We start from the raw sequence: 27474 nt of genomic DNA on the forward strand, positions 1-27474 counted from the left end.
AATGGTCCGCATTATATCACCACCATCATCATCATCATCATCATCCCAAAACAAACAGGATTTAGAACCTGCATAAATAATAGAAAGAGGCAAGTTTCAATCAAACGCCATGTTTGTGGAAACGTTGACTAAAACATTATGAAATGTAGGAATTTGTGAGAGGGATAAAAACTACTAAGGGGTAATATATGTATGTCAACACTGTGACTTTGTCTTACACTAGCAGCGGTAGTCTGCAGCTGTGTGTGTGTGTGTGTGTGTGTGTGTGTGTGTGTGTGTGTGTGTGTGGTAGCTAATTAACAATCTGAACAAGGGCTCTGTTATCAGGAGTAGCAATCAGGCCTGTCGCAGCCTGAAGCATGTCATTGGAGGAACTGACATTGAGACCTAGCAGCTGATTGGAGGAACAATCACAGGTACAAGTGCGTGACCTAGGAAGCTGTGACAGTGATGGGCATGGTAATTGAAGGAGGCAGTGTGGCTTTGTATAATGATTCGGCAAGCTATCTCCAGGAGGAGGAGTCTACCGTGTCCGGAAGAGAATTCACCGTTCATTTCCTAGATTCAGGGTTCACTCAGACATCGTTTTGAGCTTTCTTTTACTATTGACAGTTACAGCTGATTTCGGGATTGTATATCAATGTGCTCTCCTTAAATATAAGTCATCTGATTTATTCGTTTCAGTCTTGGAATTGTTTAATCAAACCTTTCGCCATCAGCTCCTGATATCTGGGCATATAAACTACAGAATGAACTGTAGAATGAACTGTGGATAAACTGCCATAGGTACTGTAGAATGAACTGTGGATAAACTGCCATAGGTACTGTAGAATGAACTGTGGATAAACTGCCATAGGTACTGTAGAATGAACTGTGGATAAACTGCCATAGGTACTGTAGAATGAACTGTGGATAAACTGCCATAGGTACTGTAGAATGAACTGTGGATAAACTGCCATAGGTACTGTAGAATGAACTGTTTATAAACTGCCATAGGTACTGTAGAATGAACTGTTTATAAACTGCCATAGGTAGTTTAGTTTGACACGTGATGTAGGGAATAGGATTCCATTTGGGATGCAGCCCAGTCCTCTGGTCCTCTGTAGCTCAGCTGGTAGAGCACGGCGCTTGTAACGCCAGGGTAGCGGGTTCGATCCCCGGGACCACCCATACGTAAAAATGTATGTGCTCATGACTGTAAGTGTCAAGGTGACGTGTATGCTGTGAGCGAAGTCAAGCGCAGGACACTGAGCTACTGGCAGACGAACTTTACTTGCACAGTAATCAAAAATACAAACAAAACCTCCAAACAGGGAGGAACAAAATACGCATACACCCGAGCACTGCCGACCTCACGGAAAACAATCACACACAATAACCAATGAGAGACAGGGGGTTATAAAGGGAATATAATGGGCAACAGGTGAAAACAATCAAGACAAACAAGACAAACACCGAAACATAGATCGGTGGCAGCTAGTACTCCGGGGACGACGAACGCCGAAGCCTGCCCGAGCAAGGAGGAGGAGCAGCCTCGGCTGATTCCGTGACAGTAAGTCGCTTTGGATAAAAGCGTCCGCTAAATGGCATATTATTATTATATTCCTAACTGTAGGAGACAGAAGGAATCCCAAATACCAAACCACATGAAGACAACACGGTCAATCACCACCCAGTAAGAGACAACTCCTTTAGCAAGGGAAAAAGCAGGACTGTCCAATAGATTCACATTTTAGCAGACAACTTTTCCAGAGCAATTAGGGTTAAGCGCCTTGCTCAAGGGCACTAACAGATTTTTAACCTAGTCGGTTCAGGGATTCAAACCAGCGACCGTTTGCCCCCCAATCAACGATCAAGGGAAGCTACACAGACTTTTTGGAATCAATGACCGTGGTGCAGCTACAGCAGCTGTCTCTAAGCATGTGTGTGATTGGTGGATGTATTACTAAACAGCCCCTGATTGGTTGATATCTGTCACTATTAGATGAGAGCAGGACTGTTTATCTAAGAGCAGCTGTCTATATCGGCAGGAGACACTAGGCTGTGTCCCAAATGGCACCAACTTTCTTATTTACATTTTAGTCATTTAGCAGACGCTCTTATCCAGAGCGACTTACAGTTAGTATAGGGCACTACTTTTGAAGTTATCTAGGAGTCTGTTTTGGTCAAAGAACACCCAGCTATCAGCAGGAGAGCTCTGTCTCACTCAGGCTGGCTAGGGAAAAAGACAAGTATCTAAATATCCTGTGAGGAAGTTAACTAAAAAAAGGTTTTAACAACTTCATATTGATCCAGTCCAGTTTGAATGACATCAAGGTCAAGTGTTTTGGACCAAAATAGAACTCTACCTTGGAGACTCGCTCCATAAAAAGGCTTGTTCAGGTTTGAGGTGTCCCCAACCAAGTCAGCAGTCAAATTAGATTCACAATTAAAGTTTGTTAGTTGAGAAACTCAATATGCTGTTAAATTAAGGCGAGGGAGAGGACAGCTATTTCGCCTCCACGTTTGTTTCCATCTCGAGATCTGAAAACAAATAAGGGATGCCAAAAAAAAACTGCCGTTTTGCTGCCGAGGTTGCTGACTTAGGTTAGCACGTCAAATAACACTCTGACGAGAGGGGTGTCATGGCAACAGCAGACCTGTTCTTAGCGGAGAGTACAAGGAGCACTTCTTGACATCTCAAGAGGCTGAGCTTGAAAGGGCAGAAGAAAGTGAAGGTTAAGGGAGAGAGAAGGAGGTCTTTCCACTTGTCAGGTATCTGAGTGAAACATGTTCAGACAGACACAGCAATCACAAAGGAATACATGAAGTCACACTAGAGAAAATAGACAAACACACATATTGACACACGGAAAAGGCAGATACATGCACACATGCACACGTGCACGCAGACACACACAAACACAGACAGACACACACACACACACACACACGCAGACACACACACACACACAGACACACACACACACACGCAGACAGAGTTGTCAGATTGGATGAGATAGGGACTCGGGGAGTAACAGCAGGAGGGATGTCAGGGGAGGTGAGGATGGTGGAAGGGAGAGAGAGAGAGAGAGAGAGAGAGAGAGAGAGAGAGAGAGAGAGAGAGAGAGAGAGAGAGAGAGAGAGAGAGAGAGAGAGAGAGAGAGAGAGAGACAGAGAGAGAGAGAGAGAGAGAGAGAGAGAGAGACAGAGAGAGAGAGAGAGAGAGAGAGAGAGAGAGAGAGAGAGAGAGAGAGAGAGAGAGAGAGAGAGACAGAGAGAGAGAGAGAGAGAGAGAGACAGAGAGAGAGAGAGAGACAGAGAGAGAGAGAGAGAGACAGAGAGAGAGAGACAGAGACAGAGACAGAGACAGAGACAGAGAGAGAGAGAGAGAGAGAGAGAGAGAGAGAGAGAGAGAGAGAGAGAGAGAGAGAGAGAGAGAGAGAGAGAGAGAGAGAGAGACAGAGAGAGAGAGAGAGAGACAGAGAGAGAGAGAGAGAGAGAGAGACAGAGAGAGAGAGAGAGAGAGAGAGAGAGAGAGAGAGAGAGAGAGAGAGAGAGAGAGAGAGAGAGACAGAGAGAGAGAGAGAGAAGGGAAAAAAAGAGAGCGATAAATAGGAAGTAAGAGAGAAGACTCCGTTACATTACAGTATATAGGGCTGGAGTATATAGTATACAGTATATAGGGCTGGAGTCGCTGACCCAGATTAGGTCTTAGAATAAAAACTGCCACCATACTGAGATAAAATATATTTTAATAAGTTACTTCTTCTTCGCCTTTTCATTGTCGTGATATGAATATCGTGGCCTGTCTTTTCAAGGCAGTGTGGTGAGATAATGTACCATAGGGTATTCCCCATTTGTCAAAGGCAGTAAAATAGCTGTCATCTCTGTATAAAAACACAGCATCTATAAAAACACACTAGCTAATATAAGTTAGTCTGAAAAATCTATATGAAATATTGCTACTCTTGGTTGCATTTCAGTCTCTCGGCTAAATATCTTTGTTTAATCCTCGGAAAAGTGCAAAAATATATCTATATTTTTTTAATTAACATTTTATAGCTGTAAGCATCATATACCGTATAATACAATAACGCATCCAACTGCCAACGAAAGTTCCTGAGCCTCTTGACGCCATAAAAAGCACTTCGGTATTCATCCAATCAGATGAAGCTCCAAGAACCCGAGATAACAGCAGACGATACCAACATCTCTGGTCTGAACCACAGACATTAGAGGGGTGACCATCTTTGAAGAGGATGTGTATTGCATGGGTGGAGAAATGGGTTGAGGATCCAGTCCCCCTGTACAATAGCCCTTTGGTACGCTCCAGTGGGTAAATCAGGTCTATTCAAATCTGAGCCTGGAGGTCCGGAGTACTGCTGCTTTTTCTGTTCTACCTGATAATGAATTGCACCACCTGGTGTCCCAGGTCTAAATCAGTCTTATATTAGAGAGGAAGAATGTAAATCAGCAGTGGAACTGGCTTCCAGGTCCAGATTTGTATTTGCCTATAGGGTAGCTAGTGGTGACTGTCTCAGTTGGATGGGATCAGGAGGGTCAAACCGCCGCGGCTCTTCCCGAAGTCTGCGTTGGTCTGGCCGGCCTTGGTCTCCACAGTTACGCTCTTGGGCTTGCCCCGCATGTGCAGCTGGACGGCCGAGCAGCAAACCTTCACTGGGAGTGGGGGTGTTCCGTACGCTGAAACACACACATCCCTGTTAACGCGCTGATAATTCAATGACAAACGCTTCATGTAGGAGTACAGCACAGTCCCTTATTTAGATATAAGGCAACATCAATAAGTGTATGGCAACATGTCTATAAAAGCAAAGTCGGCATATTGCAAACAGCATTACTATTTGTAACAAGGTCATATATCACCACTTACCGTCTCCTAATTACATGTTGTGATTAGTGTGCCAGAATGTCAGTAAAGGACAGTCAACAGAGCACAGATAGTCTTTCCATTTGTAATACAAGGTTATTATACCCCTTATCTACTTAAGCAATAAGGCACGAGGGGGTGTGGTATATGGCCAATATACCACGGCTAAGGGCTGTTTCTTACGCACGACGCAACGCAGAGTGCCTGGACACATCCCATAGCCGTGGTATATTGGCCATATACCACAAACCCCCGAGGTGGTAAGTGCATTATTTGCATTTATCTCAGTATGAATTGATGATACCACTTCATCATATTGCAGAAAAGTGTGTGTGTGTTTGTGTAAGTGTGTTTATGCTTGTGTTGTTACTGTATCCAACCCTGTATACAGTGCTTGTGTACTGTACTGAAGCTTAACTCAAGGCTTCCTTCCTCTGTCACACACCCTATCCCTGGGTTGACAGCTGTCAGGGGAAGAGAGGGACGACAGGGGGAACAGAAGGGGAAGAGAGGGGGAATAGAGGGGGAACAGAGCGGGAAAAGAGGGGGAATACATTTACATTTTAGTCATTTAGCAGACACTCTTATCCAGAGCGACTTACAGTTAGTGAGTGCATACATTTTTTCATACTGGTCCCCCGTGGGAAACAAACCCACAACCCTGGCGTTGCAAGCGCCATGTTCTACCAACTGAGCTACACGGGACAGAAGGGGAGGAGAGGGGAGAGAGACGGATGAGAAGGGGAATAGAAGGGGAACGGAAGGGGAGAGAGAGGGGGAGAGAGGGGGAACAGAAGGGGAAGAGAGGGGGAGAGAGGGGGGACGAGAGGGATGAGAGGGGGAAGAGAGGGATGAGAGGGGGAAGAGAGGGGGAGAGAGGGGACGAGAGGGATGAGAGGGGGGAAGAGAGGGATGAGAGGGGGGAAGAGAGGGGGAGAGAGGGGGGACGAGAGGGATGAGAGGGGAAGAGAGGGATGAAAAGGGGGAAGAGAGGGATGAGAGGGGGAAGAGAGGGATGAGAGGGGGAAGAGAGGGATGAGAGGGGGGAAGAGAGGGGGAGAGAGGGGGACGAGAGGGATGAGAGGGGGAAGAGAGGGATGAGAGGGGGAAGAGAGGGGGAGAGAGGGATGAGAGGGGGAAGAGAGGGATGAGAGGGGGGAAGAGAGGGAGGAGAGGGGGGAAGAGAGGGATGAGAGGGGGGAAGAGAGGGGGAGAGAGGGGGACGAGAGGGATGAGAGGGGGAAGAGAGGGATGAGAGGGGGGTTAAGAGAGGGATGAGAGGGGGGAAGAGAGGGATGAGAGGGGGGAAGAGAGGGATGAGAGGGGGAAGAGAGGGATGAGAGAGGGATGAGAGGGGGAAGAGAGGGATGAGAGGGGGAAGAGAGGGATGAGAGAGGGATGAGAGGGGGAAGAGAGGGATGAGAGGGGGAAGAGAGGGATGAGAGAGGGATGAGAGGGATGAGAGGGGGAAGAGAGGGATGAGAGGGGGAAGAGAGGGGAGAGAGGGGGAAGAGAGGGATGAGAGGGGGGAAGAGAGGGGAGAGAGGGGGAAGAGAGGGATGAGAGGGGGAAGAGAGGGATGAGAGGGGGAAGAGAGGGATGAGAGGGGGGAAGAGAGGGATGAGAGGGGGGAAGAGAGGAATGAGAGGGGGAAGAGAGGGATGAGAGGGGGAAGAGAGGGATGAGAGGGGGAAGAGAGGGATGAGAGGGGGAAGAGAGGGATGAGAGGGGGAAGAGAGGGATGAGAGGGGGGAAGAGAGGGGTGAGAGGGTTAAGAGAGGGATGAGAGGGGGAAGAGAGGGGTGAGAGGGGAAGAGAGGGGAGAGAGGGGGAAGAGAGGGATGAGAGGGGGAAGAGAGGGATGAGAGGGGGAAGAGAGGGGTGAGAGGGGGAAGAGAGGGGAGAGAGGGGAGAGAGGGGGGAAGAGAGAGATGAGAGGGGGAAGAGAGGGATGAGAGGGGGAAGAGAGGGATGAGAGGGGGAAGAGAGGGATGAGAGGGGGAAGAGAGGGATGAGAGGGGGGAAGAGAGGGAGAGAGGGGGAAGAGAGGGATGAGAGGGGGGAAGAGAGGGGAGAGAGGGGGAAGAGAGGGATGAGAGGGGGAAGAGAGGGATGAGAGGGGGGAAGAGAGGGATGAGAGGGGGAAGAGAGGGATGAGAGGGGGAAGAGAGGGATGAGAGGGGGAAGAGAGGGATGAGAGGGGGAAGAGAGGGATGAGAGGGGGAAGAGAGGGATGAGAGGGGGAAGAGAGGGATGAGAGGGGGAAGAGAGGGGTGAGAGGGGGAAGAGAGGGATGAGAGGGGGAAGAGAGGGATGAGAGGGGGGAAGAGAGGGATGAGAGGGGGGAAGAGAGGGATGAGAGGGGGAAGAGAGGGATGAGAGGGGGAAGAGAGGGATGAGAGCGGGAAGAGAGGGATGAGAGGGGGAAGAGAGGGATGAGAGGGGGAAGAGAGGGATGAGAGGGGGAAGAGAGGGATGAGAGGGGGAAGAGAGGGAGAGAGGGGGAAGAGAGGGATGAGAGGGGGAAGAGAGGGATGAGAGCGGGAAGAGAGGGATGAGAGGGGGGAAGAGAGGGATGAGAGGGGGAAGAGAGGGATGAGAGGGGGGAAGAGAGGGGAGAGAGGGGGAAGAGAGGGATGAGAGGGGGAAGAGAGGGATGAGAGGGGGAAGAGAGGGATGAGAGGGGGGAAGAGAGGGATGAGAGGGGGGAAGAGAGGGGAGAGAGGGGGAAGAGAGGGATGAGAGGGGGAAGAGAGGGATGAGAGGGGGAAGAGAGGGATGAGAGGGGGGAAGAGAGGGATGAGAGGGGGAAGAGAGGGGAGAGAGGGGGAAGAGAGGGATGAGAGGGGGGAAGAGAGGGATGAGAGCGGGAAGAGAGGGATGAGAGGGGGGAAGAGAGGGATGAGAGGGGGGAAGAGAGGGATGAGAGGGGGGAAGAGAGGGATGAGAGGGGGAAGAGAGGGATGAGAGGGGGAAGAGAGGGATGAGAGGGGGAAGAGAGGGGAGAGGGGGAAGAGAGGGATGAGAGGGGGAAGAGAGGGATGAGAGCGGGGAAGAGAGGGATGAGAGGGGGAAGAGAGGGATGAGAGGGGGAAGAGAGGGATGAGAGGGGGGAAGAGAGGGAGAGAGGGGGAAGAGAGGGATGAGAGGGGGGAAGAGAGGGATGAGAGGGGGAAGAGAGGGATGAGAGGGGGAAGAGAGGGATGAGAGGGGGAAGAGAGGGAGAGAGGGGGAAGAGAGGGATGAGAGGGGGAAGAGAGGGATGAGAGGGGGAAGAGAGGGATGAGAGGGGGGAAGAGAGGGATGAGAGGGGGAAGAGAGGGATGAGAGGGGAAGAGAGGGATGAGAGGGGGGAAGAGAGGGATGAGAGGGGGAAGAGAGGGATGAGAGGGGGAAGAGAGGGATGAGAGGGGGGAAGAGAGGGATGAGAGGGGGGAAGAGAGGGAGGAGAGGGGAAGAGAGGGATGAGAGGGGGGAAGAGAGGGGTGAGAGGGGAAGAGAGGGATGAGAGGGGGGAAGAGAGGGATGAGAGGGGGGAAGAGAGGGATGAGAGGGGGGAAGAGAGGGATGAGAGGGGGGAAGAGAGGGATGAGAGGGATGAGAGGGGGAAGAGAGGGGATGAGAGGGGGAAGAGAGGGGGTGAGAGGGGGAAGAGAGGGATGAGAGGGGGAAGAGAGGGATGAGAGGGGGAAGAGAGGGATGAGAGGGGAAGAGAGGGATGAGAGGGGGGAAGAGAGGGATGAGAGGGGGGAAGAGAGGGATGAGAGGGGGAAGAGAGGGATGAGAGGGGGAAGAGAGGGATGAGAGGGGAAGAGAGGGATGAGAGGGGGAAGAGAGGGATGAGAGGGGGAAGAGAGGGATGAGAGGGGAAGAGAGGGATGAGAGGGGGGAAGAGAGGGATGAGAGGGGGAAGAGAGGGATGAGAGGGGGAAGAGAGGGATGAGAGGGGGAAGAGAGGGATGAGAGGGGGAAGAGAGGGATGAGAGGGGGAAGAGAGGGATGAGAGGGGGAAGAGAGGGATGAGAGGGGAAGAGAGGGATGAGAGGGGGAAGAGAGGGGATGAGAGGGGGAAGAGAGGGATGAGAGGGGGAAGAGAGGGATGAGAGGGGGAAGAGAGGGATGAGAGGGGGAAGAGAGGGATGAGAGGGGGGAAGAGAGGGATGAGAGGGGGAAGAGAGGGGTGAGAGGGGGAAGAGAGGGATGAGAGGGGGAAGAGAGGGATGAGAGGGGGAAGAGAGGGATGAGAGGGGGAAGAGAGGGATGAGAGGGGGAAGAGAGGGATGAGAGGGGGGAAGAGAGGGATGAGAGGGGGGAAGAGAGGGATGAGAGGGGAAGAGAGGGATGAGAGGGGGAAGAGAGGGATGAGAGGGGGAAGAGAGGGATGAGAGGGGGGAAGAGAGGGATGAGAGGGGGAAGAGAGGGATGAGAGGGGGAAGAGAGGGATGAGAGGGGGGAAGAGAGGGATGAGTGGGGGGAAGAGAGGGATGAGAGGGGGAAGAGAGGGATGAGAGGGGGAAGAGAGGGATGAGAGGGGGAAGAGAGGGATGAGAGGGGGAAGAGAGGGATGAGAGGGGGAAGAGAGGGATGAGAGGGGGAAGAGAGGGGTGAGAGGGGGAAGAGAGGGATGAGAGGGGAAGAGAGGGATGAGAGGGGGAAGAGAGGGATGAGAGGGGGAAGAGAGGGATGAGAGGGGGAAGAGAGGGATGAGAGGGGGAAGAGAGGGATGAGAGGGGAAGAGAGGGATGAGAGGGGGTTAAGAGAGGGATGAGGGGGTTAAGAGAGGGATGAGAGGGGGAAGAGAGGGATGAGAGGGGGGAAGAGAGGGATGAGAGGGGGGAAGAGAGGGATGAGAGGGGGAAGAGAGGAATGAGAGGGGGGAAGAGAGGGATGAGAGGGGGAAGAGAGGGATGAGAGGGGGAAGAGAGGGATGAGAGGGGGAAGAGAGGGATGAGAGGGGGAAGAGAGGGATGAGAGGGGGGAAGAGAGGGATGAGAGGGGGGAAGAGGGGCCTTGGCTGCTGCACAGTCAGCTGAAGATGATCTGTTCTGAAAGCCACAGTCTCTGTTGGCGTCCCAAATGGCACCCTATTCCCTACATGCGTCCTATTTCCTGGTCAAAAGTACTGGAGGAATAGGGTGTAATTTAGGACACAGCCTCCCTCTGCCCCGAGGGATCCTCCAGCCTGGCTGGACCTCTGCCCCGAGGGATCCTCCAGCCTGGCTGGACCTCTGCCCAGAGGGATCCTCCAGCCTGGCTGGACCTCTGCCCCGAGGGATCCTCCAGCCTGGCTGGACCTCTGCCCCGAGGGATCCTCCAGCCTGGCTGGACCTCTGCCCCGAGGGGATCCTCCAGCCTGGCTGGACCTCTGCCCCGAGGGATCCTCCAGCCTGGCTGGACCTCTGCCCCGAGGGATCCTCCAGCCTGGCTGGACATCTGCCCCGAGGGATCCTCCAGCCTGGCTGGACCTCCTACCCGAGGGATCCTCCAGCCTGGCTGGACCTCTGCCCCGAGGGATCCTCCAGCCTGGCTGGACCTCTGCCCCGAGGGATCCTCCAGCCTGGCTGGACCTCTGCCCCGAGGGATCCTCCAGCCTGGCTGGACATCTGCCCCGAGGGATCCTCCAGCCTGGCTGGACCTCTGCCCCGAGGGATCCTCCAGCCTGGCTGGACCTCTGCCCCGAGGGATCCTCCAGCCTGGCTGGACCTCTGCCCCGAGGGATCCTCCAGCCTGGCTGGACCTCTGCCCCGAGGGATCCTCCTGCCTGGCTGGACCTCTGCCCCGAGGGATCCTCCAGCCTGGCTGGACCTCTGCCCCGAGGGATCCTCCAGCCCGGCTGGACCTCTGCCCCGAGGGATCCTCCAGCCCGGCTGGACCTCTGCCCCGAGGTATCCTCCAGCCCGGCTGGACCTCTGCCCAGAGGGATCCTCCAGCCCGGCTGGACCTCTGCCCCGAGGGATCCTCCAGCCCGGCTGGACCTCTGCCCCGAGGGATCCTCCAGCCCGGCTGGACCTCTGCCCCGAGGGATCCTCCAGCCCGGCTGGACCTCTGCCCCGAGGGATCCTCCAGCCCGGCTGGACCTCTGCCCCGAGGGATCCTCCAGCCCGGCTGGACCTCTGCCCCGAGGGGATCCTCCAGCCTGGCTGGACCTCTGCCCCGAGGGGATCCTCCAGCCCGGCTGGACCTCTGCCCCGAGGGATCCTCCAGCCTGGCTGGACCTCTGCCCCGAGGGATCCTCCAGCCTGGCTGGACCTCTGCCCCGAGGGATCCTCCAGCCAGGCTGGACCTCTGCCCCGAGGGATCCTCCAGCCTGGCTGGACCTCTGCCCCGAGGGATCCTCCAGCCTGGCTGGACCTCTGCCCCGAGGGATCCTCCAGCCTGGCTGGACCTCTGCCCCGAGGGGATCCTCCAGCCTGGCTGGACCTCTGCCCCGAGGGATCCTCCAGCCCGGCTGGACCTCTGCCCCGAGGGATCCTCCAGCCCGGCTGGACCTCTGCCCCGAGGGATCCTCCAGCCCGGCTGGACCTCTGCCCCGAGGGATCCTCCAGCCTGGCTGGACCTCTGCCCCGAGGGATCCTCCAGCCCGGCTGGACCTCTAGTGAACACACAGGACCAGGACCACTTTAACTCCACCCACATGTACATATTACCTCAACTAGCCGGTGCCCCCGAACATTGACTCTGCACCGGTACCCCCCCTGTATATAGCCTCCCTACTGTTATTTTATTTTACTTCTGCTCTTTTTTTTCTCAACACTTTTTTGTCGTTGTTGTTTTATTTTACTTTTTTATAAAAAAATAAATGCATTGTTGGTTAAGGGCTGTAAGTAAGCATTTCACGGTAAGGTCTACACCTGTTGTATTCGGCGCATGTGGCAAATACAATTTGATTTGATTTGATTTGATTTGGCTTTATCGATCAGTCTATGGGACTGGATGGGTGCACCATTAAACTGCTCTATATCTGGGCTGGTTAAGGAGCTTTTTGTGAGTTATCCTGGTACGAGGGAATTGTTTAAAAGGGCAGTATTAGCATTTGTCTCAGTATGAATTGATGATGATGCTCTATCAAATTGCAGGAAAGTAACTTTATTTTGTGTGTGTGTCTGACTGTGTGTGTGTGTGTTTATGCTTGTGTTGTTACTGTATCTGACCCTGCGTATTGTGCTTGTGTAACTGTACTGAAGCTTAACTCACGGCTTCCTTCCAGTTCCAGCACCCTAGTTTCACAAAGCTTCACGGCATCCATCATGAGCCACTAACAGGTGTGACCACAGTCCCCAGTCCCCAAAGTCATGCAAGCATCTTCTACCCCCGCTTTCTCCCCCTCTTCCTCCCCATTCCTCCACCCTCATCCTCCCCCTTTCACCCCTTTCTTCACCATCAGTCACCCTCCCAGAGCCACACCCAGACGGCCCTGCGGCCCTCAAACCCACTAACCTCCCAGTTTCCCTGGGTTTTGATTAATCGTATGCGATACTGATCTCAGGAGCCAGGACAGATTGATTGACCACCTGCCAAGAGGAAGCCGCCCAGTGTAAACCTACACCAGGGGAATTCTGTTTGAACTTCAAACTAAGCTATGGGCTATGACAGGGGGATTTGACTAATAGGGCTGGGCCACAGAACTACAATTAGGGAATAGGCTGCCATTTCAGATGCAGTCCAGGGCTATCAATCTATTTCTGGGCTATGATACGGGGGTGGGGGGTGGTTTGGCTGTGTGTGGTGGGATAGATTGAGGTGGTCCAGATTTTTCAACGAGACAGACCTAGGCTGGGTCTGAAATGTCACCCTTTTTGCGCGGATGGTCAGGGGGCCGGAACATAATTGCAAATACTTTGTAAACTGCAAATTGACCGCAAGAACCCCAAACAGATGTAATATTTCACTAAAACATATTCATTTCAAACCTTGCTTACATTTGTATACGATCACATACTGTATATCTCTCTATTATGCGTGGGAATACCTTGAAGGCCTGATTTACGCAGTTGTCACGACTTCCACCGAGGCTGCCTCCCCTCCTTGTTCTGGCAGGCTTCACCGTTCGGCGTCACCGGCTTACTAGCTACTGCCGATCCATTTATCATCACTCCATTTGTCTTGTCTTCAATCACACACACCTGGTCCTTATTCCCTCATTAGTCATTGCGTAAGTGTTCCCTCTGCTTCCTTGTCTGTGTGGGTGTTTGTGGAGGTTAGTGAAGCTCGGTGGAGCGCGTGTATTGTGTATCGACGGGAGTATTTTACCGTGTGCCTTGTATTTTCCAGTGCGCCTGTTTTATGCCCTGGAGTGTGTTTGACGCATTTCTGCGTAAACCTGTATTTTGCGGATTAAAGCCTGTTATTCTGTGATTTACCCTCCTGCACCTGACTGCTCCAACACCACCTCATCACAGCAGTCTCCTCTGAACAGTTGATGTTGAGATGTGTCTGTTACTTGAACTCTGTCAAGCATTTGTCTGGCATTTATTTGGGCCGCAATCTGAGGTGTAGTTAACTCTAATGAACTTATCCTCTGCAGCAGAGGTAACTCTGGGTCTTCCTTTCCTGTGGTGGTCCTCATGAGTGGCAGTTTCATTATAGCGCTTAATGGTTTTTGCGACTGCACTTGAAGAAACTTTAAAAGTTATTGAAATGTTCCGCATTGACTGACCTTCATGTCATATAACTGACCTTCATGAGAATATAACACAGTAGATCTGGTAAAAGATAATACAAGCAAAAAAACATGCGTTTTCACATCAAGAGAAAGGCCACAATATATACTATTGCAGTTTAGGTGCAATTTAGATTTTGGCCACTAGATGGCAGCAGTGTGTGTGCAAAGTTTCAGATTGATCCAGTGAAGCATTGCAATACTGGACTATGTTGTATCAAGTCTGCCCAAATGTGCCGAATTGATACATTTTCAAGTATATAACTATAGAGAACATGACTCCCGAGTGGTGCAGTGGTCTAAGGCACTGCATTGCAGTGCTAGCTGTGCCACTAGAGATCCTGGTTTGAGTCCAGGCTCTGTCGCAGCCGGCTGCAACCGGGAGACCCATGGGCGGCGCACAATTGGTCCAAGGTAGGGGAGGGTTTGGCCGGCAGGGATGTGGGTTCGTTTCCCACGGGGGGCCAGTATGAAAAAACAAACAAAACAAAAAACGTATGCATTCACTAACTGTATGTCGCTCTGGATATGAGTGTCTGCTAAACGACATAAATGTAATATTGCACTCTTCTTTTGACCAGGGATCATATTGCCTATATTGCACTCTTCATGGGAGTAACGGCCCATTACATGGCCATGGAAGAGAAAAAAAACTCCCAGACTGGAGTCAGTTCTGTTGAGCTGTGATAAATTCACAGGGTCACACACTGGGGAAAGAACCAGTGATACATTTGAAGTAGTATGTGATAATTTTGGCATAAAACATATATTAGATTATATCATATGTGATAACACTGCAAATATGAAAAAGGCCTTCACAGTTTGTTTCCCCAAAGCAAGCAATGATCATGATGATGATCATGTGGATAACCCCAGCCTATGGGAATCATTTGGTGAAGAGTACAATGCTGATGTTGAAGCTATCCAAACCAACTGCAGGCAACAGCGCTTACAGTGCTTTGCCCATTCACTACAACTGGTGATTAGAGATGGACTAAAGGAAACAAAAATCATAAACAGTGTGATGGCTAAGGTAACTAAACTTTGCAGCTGACTACATACTACCTGTGGTCTGAAAGAAGCATTTGAAGCTGAGTTCGGAGCCAATCGTAGTATCCCTGCTGCTGTGTCTACCAGATGGAATTCCATCCTCTGCCTTGTTAAAGCAGTCACCAATCTGAATCAACAAAGCCTCAATACTCTACCTGAGGCCCAAGGACACAAGGAGCTCTGCTTATCACCAAGGGAATGGAGCCAGCTATTGGAGCTGGTGGACATTTTGGACCCTTTTGTCCAGGCCACCGACCTTACTCAGGGGGGAGAAAGTGGTGACTCTCAGTGCTGCCATTTCTTGTGTACTGTCACTCAACTATCATCTGCAAAGTATACTGAGCACAAGTCGTCACCTAGTCGGTCTAGTAAAAGCACTGCAGCAGTCACTCAAACGCCGATTCCACGGGGGTGTTTGTGAATGTCAGAATGGAGCACTCGGATGAACAGGCAACAAAACGTCCATTTGGTGACAATGTATACATAATGGCTGCACTGCTGGACCCAACTTTCTGACCGTTCTGGCTTGATCATGATGTCCTCATCCCACATGAAGATAAAGCTGAATGGAAGGAGAGTCTGATTGGTAGGTACAATGCATTGCAACATGCAACGTTTTCTATGCCACTTGCATTCAAATAATAATAATTTGTTTTCATGTATAATGTATCCTGTTATATTCTTTGATTATATACATAATTTTTTTCACTGAGGCGCAGAAAGTCACCGTTACGGAGAGCAGTAGTGGAGAAGAAGAAGAACAACCACCTGCCAAAACCTCCAGACTGTTCTCTGGCTAGAAGAAAGGAGACATAAAGTCATCTGTCAGAGCAGAGATTATTCGCTACGTTCAAGTATCTTCTGATGAAAATGAAGTTGATTGCTTGGATTTTTGGAGAATCCATGCAAAAGACTTTCCAAGGCTCAAGCAGGTAGCAATGACAGTGTTGGCTGTAGCTGCCACCAGTGCCCCAGTGGGGAGAGTGTTTAGTCATGGAGGCCTCATCATGCGCCCTCATCGTGCCAGGCTCAGCGCAAGAACGCTGACAAACTTGATCTTTCTGAAATGTAACCTGTCTGCAACAGAACTTGTTCTCTGTCTTAGGGCACAGGACGTAATTTGCTACTTGTAACAGGAAATGGTGTTTCTGTTGTTAAGTGTCCAGGTCATTAGGTATATAGAACACTTTAGTAGTGCCGTTATTGAACAGTTATCAGTCATTTTAGTTTACATTTATACTTGTCATTTATCTTCCCTCCCCTACAGATGTTTTGTTTGTGTGACAGAATGAAGTGAAATATAGACAATGTCTGCCACAAAATACCACGCACTTTAAAATGTTATGTTTGCTTTTATTCATATCCGGTACAGTTACTTTTATTCATGTAAACTGTCTACATTATTAAAGGAAATGTATTTTGATTTAAATAGTGCCTGATGTGCTTTCTTTCATACAAGTATGGACTAATGAAGGGAGTCTCTTCAAATAATTTATGAGGTTTATAGAACTAACCCACAGCAAGCAAAAAGCCATTACCAAAAGGGACTTGTGACTTGACTTAGACTTGGCCCTAAAAGACTTGAGACTTGACTTAGACTTGGCCCTAAAAGACTTGAGACTTGACTTAGACTTGGCCCTAAAAGACTTGAGACTAGACTTAGACTTGGCCCTAAAAGACTTGAGACTTGACTTAGACTTGGCCCTAAAAGACTTGAGACTTGACTTAGACTTGGCCCTAAAAGACTTGAGACTTGACTTAGACTTGGCCCTAAAAGACTTGAGACTTGACTTGGACTCTACCTCAAAGACTTGTGAACATCTCTGCCCTATATTGCACTCTTCTTTTGAGCAGGGCCCATAGGGTCAGAAGTAGTGCACTTTATAGGGAATAGGGTGTCACTTGGGATGCAACCCTGGTGTTTACAACCTGGTTTCTCTCGCTGGTCTTAAGGGGGTTTGGTCTGGTTCATAAATAGGGTGACGTTCTCGGCTCCGCCATCTGCCAAGAGGACCTCATGATGCTGCAGCCCAATTATTCATCCTTGTGGAATCGACCGCCGACAGAACTGGGGCGCAGCAGAAACTCCTGGGCTGCGTCCCAAATGGCACCCCTATTCCCTTTCTATTGCAGCACCTTTGATCAGGGCCCATAGGGCTCTAGTCAAAAGTAGTGCACTCTATAGGGAATAGGGTGTTATTTTGGACGCAGGCCTGGAGGTGCCTGAGGACCGCCTCCTTCTCCGCCCCTTCCTTCGCCACCTCCCTTTCCCCTGTAATATCCTCTATGCTGTTGGAGTGTGATAATCCGATGTGAACATATGCCGCCAGTGCCTCCATTATGGAGAATTATGAGGCCATTTAGTGCTGGGCTGTGGCTGGGTGTGCGCCTGCTCTGGTTCCTGCCATATAATATTACTGTGTTAGTGATGCTGCTGCAAGGGTGTGTGTGTGTGTGACTGTGTGTGTGTATGACTGTGTGTCTGTGTGTGTGACTGTGTGTGTATTTGTGACTGTGTGTGTGACTGTGTGTGTGTGTGTGTGTGTGTGTGTGTTTGTTTGTGTTTAACTATACTTACTAGTAAACAAACATTTGACAAACGGGGGACATTATGTTAGTCGCCACAAGGAAAAAGGCTATTTCTAGAGGGTTTAGGGTTAGGGTTAAGGTTAAGGTTAGGGTTTGGGTTAAATTAGTGTTAGGGTTAGAATTGGTGTTAGGGTTAGAATTGGTGTTAGGGTTAAGATTAGAATTAGTGTTAAGGTTAGAATTAGTGTTTAGGTTAGAATTAGTGTTAAGGCTAGAATTAGTGTTAAGGCTAGGGTTAGAATTAGTGTTAGGGTTAGGGTTAGAATTAGTGTTAGGGTTAGGGTTAGAATTAATGTTAGGGTTAGGGTTAGAATAAGTGTTAGGGTTAGGGTTAGAATTAGTGTTAGGGTTAGGGTTAGAATTAGTGTTAGGGTTAGGGTTAGAATTAGTGTTAGGGTTAGGGTTAGAATTAGTGTTAGGGTTAGGGTTAGAATTAGTGTTAGGGTTAGAATTAGTGTTAGGTTTAAGGTTAGAATTAATGTTAGGGTTAAGGTTAGAATTAGTGTCAGGGTTAGGGTTAGAATTAGTGTTAGGTTTAAGGTTAGAATTAATGTTAGGGTTAGGGTTAGAATTAGTGTTGTGTGTGTGTGTGTGTGTGTCTACACAAGTTGTCTTATCTATGATATTATTATTATAGTTAGCCCAAACCAAGCCTTTCTTCAACAATTTCTAAGATATTACATCACTTCGCTGACAGACAGAACATATGTGGAAATCACAACGTCTAAAACTATAAAATGAACCAATACAACTTTAATGATAACCTGAGAAGGTAACCCAATTACAGAAGGGTATGGAAAAGCTTTCTGCAGGTGTCACGTATACGCAGGGAGTCAGGATCAGGTGCAGAAGGAGAGTTTAATAACAATAACGCAAGGCAAATGAACAAAACAGGGGGAGTGTACTGAACATGAAAACAAACCAATACTGCCTGATGAATGAGGCTACTGAGGGCTAAATAAAGGGAAGGTAATGATGAAGTCCAGGTGTGGGTAATATTGGGGAGCAGGTGTGGGTAATAATGGGGAGTAGGTGTGGGTAATAATGGGGAGCAGGTGTGGTTAATAATGGGGAGCAGGTGTGGGTAATAATGGGGAGCAGGTGTGGGTAATAATGGGGAGCAGGTGTGGGTAATAATGGGGAGCAGGTGTGGGTATTAATGGGGAGCAGGTGTGGGTAATAATGGGGAGCAGGTGTGGGTAATAATGGGGAGCAGATGTGGGTAATAATGGGGAGCAGGTGTGGGTAATAATGGGGAGCAGGTGTGGGTAATAATGGGGAGCAGGTGTGGGTAATAATGGAGAGCAGGTGTGGGTAATAATGGGGAGCAGGTGTGGGTAATAATGGGGAGCAGGTGTGGGTAATAATGGGGAGTAGGTGTGGGTAATAATGGGGAGCAGGTGTGGGTAATAATGGGGAGCAGGTGTGGGTAATAATGGGGAGCAGGTGTGGGTAATAATGGGGAGCAGGTGTGGGTAATAATGGGGAGCAGGTGTGGGTAATAATGGGGAGCAGGTGTGGGTAATAATGGGGAGCAGGTGTGGGTAATAATGGGGAGCAGGTGTGGGTAATAATGGGGAGCAGGTGTGGGTAATAATGGGGAGTAGGTGTGGGTAATAATGGGGAGCGGGTGTGGGTAATAATGGGGAGCGGGTGTGGGTAATAATGGGGAGCAGGTGTGGGTAATAATGGGGAGCAGGTGTGGGTAATAATGGGAAGCAGATGTGGGTAATAATGGGGAGTAGGTGTGGGTAATAATGGGGAGCAGGTGTGGGTAATAATGGGGAGCAGGTGTGGGTAATAATGGGGAGTAGGTGTGGGTAATAATGGGGAGTAGGTGTGGGTAATAATGGGGAGCAGGTGTGGGTAATAATGGGGAGAAGGTGAGGGTAATAATGGGGAGTAGGTGTGGGTAATAATGGGGAGCAGGTGTGGGTAATAATGGGGAGCAGGTGTGGGTAATAATGGGGAGCAGGTGTGGGTAATAATGGGGAGCAGGTGTGGGTAATAATGGGGAGCAGGTGTGGGTAATAATGGGGAGCAGGTGTGGGTAATAATGGGGAGCAGGTGTGGGTAATAATGGGGAGCAGGTGTGGGTATTAATGGGGAGCAGGTGTGGGTAATAATGGGGAGCAGGTGTGGGTAATAATGGGGAGCAGGTGTGGGTAATAATGGGGAGCAGGTATGGGTAATAATGGGGAGCAGGTGTGGGTAATAATGGGGAGTAGGTGTGGGTAATAATGGGGAGCGGGTGTGGGTAATAATGGGGAGTGGGTGTGGGTAATAATGGGGAGCAAGTGTGGGTAATAATGGGGAGCAGGTGTGGGTAATAATGGGGAGTAGGTGTGGGTAATAATGGGGAGCAGGTGTGGGTAATAATGGGGAGTAGGTGTGGGTAATAATGGGGAGAAGGTGTGGGTAATAATGGGGAGCAGGTATGGGTAATAATGGGGAGCAGGTGTGGGTAATAATGGGGAGCAGGTGTGGGTAATAATGGGGAGTAGGTGTGGGTAATAATGGGGAGCAGGTGTGGGTAATAATGGGGAGCAGGTGTGGGTAATAATGGGGAGCAGGTGTGGGTAATAATGGGGAGCAGGTGTGGGTAATAATGGGGAGCAGGTGTGGGTAATAATGGGGAGCAGGTGTGGGTAATAATGGGGAGCAGGTGTGGGTAATAATGGGGAGCAGGTGTGGGTAATAATGGGGAGCAGGTGTGGGTAATAATGGGGAGCAGGTGTGGGTAATAATGGGGAGCAGGTGTGGGTAATAATGGGGAGCAGGTGTGGGTAATAATGGGGAGTAGGTGTGGGTAATAATGGGGAGCAGGTGTGGGTAATAATGGGGAGCAGGTGTGGGTAATAATGGGGAGAAGGTGTGGGTAATAATGGGGAGCAGGTGTGGGTAATAATGGGGAGCAGGTGTGGGTAATAATGGGGAGCAGGTGTGGGTAATAATGGGGAGTAGGTGTGGGTAATAATGGGGAGCAGGTGTGGGTAATAATGGGGAGCAGGTGTGGGTAATAATGGGGAGTGGGTGTGGGTAATAATGGGGAGCAGGTGTGGGTAATAATGGGGAGCAGGTGCCAGGGTAGTGGGTTCGATCCCCGGGACCAGCCATACTTAAAAATGTATGCACACATGACTGTAAGTCGCTTTGGATGAAAGCGTCTGCTAAATGCCATATTATTATTATTATAATCGTATTCATTACGGCAAAACTGATCCCAGATCAACAATCCCTACTCTGAGACGCTCTATGAATAATTTGATGGGATCTGGGCTGCAACTGCTACTCCTAATAATAACAACAGGCCCCAGAACAGCCTGATGACTGTAGACTACCGGGTCCTGTAGACTCAGCTCACTGCCAGGCTGTCTGAGGGCCTTACTGAGTGACCACGTTGCCTGTCCTACAGCCACCTTCTCTAAAACAGAGTCATTTCTCTGTAAGCACTCCAGCCAGTGCCTTCTCTGTGACGAACTGCGAAGAAAGCTACTTAGCAGCACCTCCATAGCACTTGGTGTAACACTGCATCTGTCTGTGAAGAAAACCACGGCAGGCAAGGCTATATATAGTATAGTGTATCCATGGGGTGTTAAATAGTGTTCCCCAGATATACAAGTCTGTTGCCTTGTGGTTGAATGGTTGGAATAAGATCAAAATGAAAACAAACTCATCCCACTAAACTGACATTCACTCTCTCTCCTCTCACTCCCTCCACACTCTTTCTCCCCTCATCCCTCTCTCCCTCCGTTCACTCTCCCTCATACCGCTCTCCCTACCTAGCCAACTGTCACACCATGAGAGACAGGTCAGACCCTCTACCTAGCCAACTATCACACCATGAGTGACAGGTCAGACTCTCTACCTAGCCAACTGTCACACCATGAGAGACAGGTCAGACCCTCTACCTAGCCAACTGTCACACCATGAGAGACAGGTCAGACCCTCTACCTAGCCAACTGTCACACCATGAGAGACAGGACAGACCCTCTACCTAGCCAACTGTCACACCATGAGAGACAGGTCAGACCCTCTACCTAGCCAACTGTCGCACCATGAGAGACAGGTCAGACCCTCTACCTAACCAACTGTCACACCATGAGAGACAGGTCAGACCCTCTACCTAGCCATCTGTCACACCATGAGAGACAGGTCAGACCCTCTACCTAGCCAACTGTCACACCATGAGAGACAGGACAGACCCTCTACCTAGCCAACTGTCACACCATGAGAGACAGGTCAGACCCTCTACCTAGCCAACTGTCACACCATGAGTGACAGGTCAGACCCTCTACCTAGCCATCTGTCACACCATGAGAGACAGGTCAGACCCTCTACCTAGCCAACTGTCACACCATGAGAGACAGGACAGACCCTCTACCTAGCCAACTGTCACACCATGAGAGACAGGTCAGACCCTCTACCTAGCCAACTGTCACACCATGAGAGACAGGTCAGACCCTCTACCTAGCCAACTGTCACACCATGAGAGACAGGTCAGACCCTCTACCTAGCCAACTGTCACACCATGAGAGACAGGTCAGACCCTCTACCTAGCCAACTATCACACCATGAGAGACAGGTCAGACCCTCTACCTAGCCAACTGTCACACCATGAGAGACAGGTCAGACCCTCTACCTAGCCAACTGTCACACCATGAGAGACAGGTCAGACCCTCTACCTAGCCAACTGTCACACCATGAGAGACAGGTCAGACCCTCTACCTAGCCAACTGTCACACCATGAGAGACAGGTCAGACCCTCTACCTAGCCAACTGTCACACCATGAGAGACAGGTCAGACCCTCTACCTAGCCAACTGTCACACCATGAGAGACAGGTCAGACCCTCTACCTAGCCAACTGTCACACCATGAGAGACAGGTCAGACCCTCTACCTAGCCAACTGTCACACCATGAGAGACAGGTCCTCTACCTAGCCAACTGTCACACCATGAGAGACAGGTCAGACCCTCTACCTAGCCAACTGTCACACCATGAGAGACAGGTCAGACCCTCTACCTAGCCAACTGTCACACCATGAGAGACAGGTCAGACTCTCTACCTAGCCAACTGTCACACCCTGAGAGACAGGTCAGACCCTCTACCTAGCCAACTGTCACACCATGAGAGACAGGTCAGACCCTCTACCTAGCCAACTGTCACACCATGAGAGACAGGTCAGACCCTCTACCTAGCCAACTGTCACACCATGAGAGACAGGTCCTCTACCTAGCCAACTGTCACACCATGAGAGACAGGTCAGACCCTCTACCTAGCCAACTGTCACACCATGAGAGACAGGTCAGACCCTCTACCTAGCCAACTGTCACACCATGAGAGACAGGTCAGACCCTCTACCTAGCCAACTGTCACACCATGAGAGACAGGTCAGACTCTCTACCTAGCCAACTGTCACACCATGAGAGACAGGTCAGACTCTCTACCTAGCCAACTGTCACACCATGAGAGACAGGTCAGACTCTCTACCTAGCCAACTGTCACACCATGAGAGACAGGTCAGACTCTCTACCTAGCCAACTGTCACACCATGAGAGACAGGTCAGACCCTCTACCTAGCCAACTGTCACACCATGAGAGACAGGTCCTCTACCTAGCCAACTGTCACGTAGGAAATAAAGAGTAATTTCAAGGTGTATGAAGAGATCATGGATGGACAGTTTTTGGACAGGAATCTCCTGAGCGTTTGACAGATGAATGATGGTAGTTTACCGGACCACTAAAGACCCAGACTGCTCCTCAGTTCATCATGATGGTAGTTTACCGGACCACTAAAGACCCAGACTGCTCCTCAGTTCATCATGATGGTAGTTTACCGGACCACTAAAGACCCAGACTGCTCCTCAGTTCATCATGATGGTAGTTTACCGGACCACTAAAGACCCAGACTGCTCCTCAGTTCATCATATCTTTATAATGTGTCTTTATCTCATGGAACTACACTCTCTACTTCTTGATCTTCAGAGATTCACTTTCACAGGGTGAGAAACAGACGCAGTGTGTAGCCAATGACATTTAATACCTCAGTACAGAGTAGCACAGCAACTCATTCACACCACAGTACCACAGTGGTAAAACAACTCATTCACACCACAGTGGTAAAACAACTCATTCACACCACAGTGGTAAAACAACTCATTCACACCACAGTGGTAAAACAACTCATTCACGCTAGAGGTCTTCATGGGTCCAAAAAGATGGACCCATACCGAAATGGACCTGGGGCTTTCCCACCAGGACCCGAGTACAATTAGACCCAGTCTGATCCGATCGAATTGACGGAATCAGCAGAAAAATCATTTTTGTAAGCTAATGTATTAACCGGAGCGGATGCCGTGTGAGAGGAGGGAGAGAGGTGCCGCTCTAGCAGGCGGGGGAGGGGCCATACTGTGAGCGAGTGACATGGGGAGCAGGGAGGGAGATATGAGAGACAGCAACCTTATCAAATACCAAACCAACCAAGCCGACTCGTGACTAATAGCTGCCATAGCTAGGTTATTTATCATCCAATATGATTACATAGTACCTGTCTTGACTGCATCAAACCGGGAGAAGCTAGTTAAGCTAATTGAGGCTGCAGTGCATGCCCCAAAGCTCCCCACCACAAGCCCCAAAGCCCATGATTCCGCCTGAAATCTAAATGAGAACATCCTCCTCAGCTGCCTGGCAACCATCGCTGGGGCAACGGCAGCATCTGTGGCCTCTACAGAGAGGGCAGTGTGGGGTGGGGTGGGGTTGGCAGGAAGAGGACGCTATTTGGTTCTATGGGTGCTAGACTGGGCAGAGGATGGGACAGGGGGCTTGTTAAGACATGGATGGCCATTGGCCAGACAGCCCACCAACCAACCGCCCGCTGATGTAGCATTGTGATCAACATCAATATCATCACCACCAACAGAGGCCCATCTCAACCAGCTGGCCCCTTAACCTACCTCCATATACTCTAGTGTACTAATATGTATGCATGCACTGCAAAACACCACATGTTGTGCGAACATGGACTCAATTGAATTGGGCTGGGTAGGGGATGGGCATGTGGCTTGTTTTGGCATGGAGGACCAGCCTGGCCAAACTGCATCCTGATGTAGCATACGCGTCATCACCATCACCACCAACAGAGACCCATCTCAACCAACTGGCCCCTGCATCTTGACACACACCAGGTTGCATTCTGAGAGAAAAACAATGACTCACGTAGGTTACAGCAAATGTTGAGTGATCGTGGACTCAAAATGAATTGAAGGAATATGAAGAAGAAAATAATGCCTTTCGTGAACTAACACTCGTCCTTTACTCCCCCCCCCCCCTAACACTCGTCCTTTACCCCCCCCAACACTCGTCCTTTACTCCCCCCCCTCCCCCCTAACACTCGTCCTTTACTCCCCCCCTTCCCCCTAACACTCATCCTTTATTCCCCCCTCCCCCTAACACTCATCCTTTATTCCCCCCTCCCCCCTAACACTCGTCCTTTATTCCCCCCCCCCCCCCTAACACTCATCCTTTATTCCCCCCCTCCCCCTAACACTCGTCCTTTACTCCCCCCTCCCCCCTAACACTCGTCCTTTACTCCCCCCCTCCCCCCTTACTAGCTCTGACTCTGCTGATAGCCACTTTACTGAGGGAAAATGTACTTCCTATGCCTGTGATATGTGGTTGTCCCACCTAGCTATCTTAAGACGGATGCCCTAAATGTAAGTCGCTCTGGATAAGAGCGTCTGCTAAATGACTAAAATGTAAAAATGCAAAATGTAAATGTATTTTGTTATATAGTCTAATATGTATTAATATGACAAAAACACCATGTTTTATGATCATGGACTCAAATTAATATAAATGAACAAAGATTTCAAAACATTTCAACTTCATATTAATAATCTCCAGCACCACCCCAACATAAACATATATGAAAATTGTGCGTTTCTATGTTTGGTAGTAAAAAATAGGAATATAAGTGTTTCCAATGACATCATCGGTGTGCATCGTGTGATTTTGTAGCTCAATTGTGTGGTCCTCTGTAGCTCAATTGGTAGAGCACGGCGCTTGTAACGCCAGGGTAGTGGGTTCAATCCCCTGGACCACCCATACGTAAAAATGTATGCACACATGACTGTAAGCCGCTCTGGATAAGAGCGTCTGTTAAATGATATATTATTATTTTAACCAATTATGAGAAGGCATTTCCTACTAATTGCCTACTAATTGTCTACTAATTGGTTGATGATGTCATTGGAAACGTTTATCTTTCTCTGTCTTTTTTTTTACTACAAAATATAGAAATGCGTCATTTTCACATACAGCATGTTGATGTTGGGGTGGTGCCGGAGAGGGTGAATATGAAGTAGAACATTTCTAAAAATGTCCCTTTAAACAACGCTCATATAGTCGACCCTTCTAATGTGTACTACCTATTAGCTGTGCTGCTACCGGGTATATTGGAAGATGTGTTCTGAGGAGGAAAAAGAAGGACTGACGTAGGTCAAAACAGCAGAAACACCCCCATGTTGTGCGAGCATGGATTTAAATGTGTATACCTATTAGGTGTTCTGTTGCATGGTAGGGTAACCATAAATATGTGCGTCATACCGCGGTGAGTAATAGCATTAGCTTCAATAATTTCCTTGGATCCGATTAACGGAGTCCTGGACACACAAACACACACACACACACACACACACACACACACACACACACACACACACACACACACACACACACACACACACACACACACACACACCCACACACCTCAGAGATAAGAGCAAAAGCAGCTTACCTCACCACTCAAGTCAATCAGAGAGAGGGAATATAGAGAATGTCGCACCGCACCAGTCAGATTGATTATCTACAGGGTTGGGGGGGGCGATAAACGACGTAACACCCCAGAGGGGCGTTAGGCAACAGGCTTTTGATACTGTGACACTGGTTCCTGCTGAATGTAGCCTCATGTCATCGGAGGTGAGTAAATGCAGTGTCTCCGATTATAGTTATCAGTATCTCTGCCTGAAGCTGGGACAGAGGAACGACAGGAAACAATTAACAATACCAGAACACACATCAATTACACACACATCCTCAAAAAAATACCTTTTTTTTTTTTTTTTGATGTTAGCCTCCACCGTCATTATATTGGAAGTCTTTCAGCACAAATGTAACCACTTCCACCACTGGAGATCAAATTAAGCACAGTCCATCATTTAAACAAATCTATCATAGTAGTTTTCCATCAAAGCAACTCAGTTTATAGATACATCCAAAACAAGTCAGCTCATAATAATCATATAAGCTAGTGTGAGTAGGGACACCAAAGGTTCTCTGAAATCCATCTGTGACATGTGACATGGCTGTCGTTGGCTTGGCGTCCACAAAGGGGTGTTTTGATGCTGCGCTGCTCTCAGCCTCAGGGTCAGTAGCTTACTGTGTGAGTTTAGAGGCCTCTGTTGTCAGACTAGACTACCAGGAATTAACTGGGCCATGACACTAGTCTACCAGGAAGGAATTGGGCCATGATACTAGACTACCAGGAAGGAACTGGGCCATGACACTAGACTACCAGGAAGGAACTGGGCCATGATACTAGACTACCAAGAATGAACTGGGCCATGACACTAGACTACCAGGAAGGAATTGGGCCAGGATACTAGACTACCAGGAAGGAACTGGGCCATGACACTAGACTACCAGGAAGGAATTGGGCCATGATACTAGACTACCAGGAAGGAACTGGGCCATGACACTAGACTACCAGGAAGGAACTGGGCCATGATACTAGACTACCAAGAATGAACTGGGCCATGACACTAGACTACCAGGAAGGAATTGGGCCAGGATACTAGACTACCAGGAAGGAACTGGGCTAGGATACTAGACTACCAGGAAGGAACTGGGCCATGATACTAGACTACCAGGAAGGAACTGGGCCATGACACTAGACTACCAGGAAGGAACTGGGCCATGATACTAGACTACCAAGAATGAACTGGGCCATGACACTAGACTACCAGGAAGGAATTGGGCCAGGATACTAGACTACCAGGAAGGTACTGGGCCAGGATACTAGACTACCAGGAATGAACTGGGCCATGATACTAGACTACCAGGAAGGAACTGGGCCATGACACTAGACTACCAGGAAGGAACTGGGCCATGATACTAGACTACCAGGAATGAACTGGGCCATGACACTAGACTACCAGGAAGGAACTGGGCCATGACACTAGACTACCAGGAAGGAACTGGGCCATGATACTAGACTACCAGGAATGAACTGGGCCAGGATACTAGAC

The 27474-nt window shown here is 49.7% G+C and overlaps 1 pseudogene; it reads right to left on the reverse strand.

Annotated features, from left to right (window-relative positions):
* Positions 1 to 4470: 4470 nt before the first annotated feature.
* LOC121585813 overlaps positions 4471 to 27474 on the reverse strand; it is a 99974-nt pseudogene continuing 76970 nt past the window's right edge.

This window comes from Coregonus clupeaformis, chromosome 17, assembly GCF_020615455.1.
Source record: "Coregonus clupeaformis isolate EN_2021a chromosome 17, ASM2061545v1, whole genome shotgun sequence".
In the NCBI taxonomy this organism is placed as follows: Eukaryota; Metazoa; Chordata; class Actinopteri; order Salmoniformes; family Salmonidae; genus Coregonus; species Coregonus clupeaformis.